The 1,378-nt window shown below is 41.5% G+C and overlaps 1 non-coding gene across 1 annotated transcript; it reads right to left on the reverse strand.

Moving 5' to 3' along the window:
• Positions 1-232: 232 nt before the first annotated feature.
• On the reverse strand, positions 233-339 carry LOC128289630 (small nucleolar RNA R71). Its single transcript, XR_008279274.1, has one exon. It is a non-coding gene; the product is annotated as a small nucleolar RNA R71 (small nucleolar RNA).
• Between the last annotated feature and the right edge of the window lie 1,039 nt (positions 340-1,378).

The following is a 1,378-nucleotide window of genomic DNA, read 5'->3' on the forward strand; positions in this document are numbered from 1 at the left end:
TAGAATGCCTACAGAGGATCTTCATCTTCATATAAGACTATTTATGGAGGTGAGCGACTCTTTCAAATTAGCTGGAGTTTTTGAAGATGCATTACAATTGAAGCTATTCCCGTACTCACTAAGGGACAGAGCTCAAGCCTGGTTGAATTCATTACCACCAAACTCAATTTCTACATTGCAAGAGTTAGCCGAAAGATTCCTCATGAAGTATTTCCCGCCTAGTAAGAATGCTAAGTTGAGGAACGAGATCACTACTTTCCAACAAATGGATGATGAGTCCTTGTATGAGGCATGGGAACGATACAAATAGCTATTATGGAAATGCCCTCATCATGGAATCCCGCATTGCATCGAACTTGAGACATTTTATAATGGTCTTAATGCTCACACGAGGATGGTAGTGGACACTTCTGCTAACGGTGCTCTCCTTTCTAAGTCTTATAATGAGGCTTACGAATTCATCAAGAGGATCGCCAGTAACAATTATCAATGGCCAACCAATCAAGCCACGTCAGGATGATGAGTTATTGGAATACATGAAGTGGACGCTCTAACTTCACTTGCATCTCAGGTATCTTCAATATCCTCAATGCTTAAGAATCTTACCACTAATGGGTCTAACAGTTTTGCAGCCCAACCACCTCACCAATTTGAGAGTATAGCCTGTGTTTATTATAGGGAGGGACATTTGTTCGAAGAATGCCCATCAAACCCTGAATCTGTATATTACATGGGTAACCAGAACCAAAACCAAGGAAGGCAAGGACTGCAATCCAACTTTTATAACCCATCGTGGTGGAACCACCCGAATTTTTCCTAGAGCAACCAAAGGGCTGGAACCAATAACAACTACACTCAACCTAGACCGACTCAGCTGCCTAGTTTTTCCCAACAAGTTTAGAAATCAGCTCAGGTCGAATCATCCCTTAGCTTAGAGAATTTATTGAAGGCATACATGGAAAAAAAATTATGCCACTCTAAGGAATTTGGAGAATCAAGTGGGCCAGCTGGCTACTGAACTCAGAAACCGACCACAAGGTGCTTAACCTAGTGATACAGAGAATCTGAAGAATCCAGGGAAGGAGCATTGCAAAGCGTTGACATTGAGGAGTGGAAAGACAATAGAGCCCAACACTATCGAAGTTGAAAAGGAACCAGTTGATGCTCAATACTCAGAGGAAGTTCAACCGAGTGTTGAAATTCCAGTTGCACAAGAACCAGAATCTAAAAAACCCGACAAGGTAATTCCAGAACCAGCTAATTCCGATTAACTAACAACTCCGTTAGATGCAAAATTACCGCAAAAAATGAATCAACTAATTCCAGTAAAGAAACCACCACCATCCTACCCTCAAAGACTTCAGAAGTAAAAGCTGGA

This window comes from Gossypium arboreum, chromosome 2 (genome assembly GCF_025698485.1).
Source record: "Gossypium arboreum isolate Shixiya-1 chromosome 2, ASM2569848v2, whole genome shotgun sequence".
Taxonomy (NCBI): Eukaryota; Viridiplantae; Streptophyta; class Magnoliopsida; order Malvales; family Malvaceae; genus Gossypium; species Gossypium arboreum.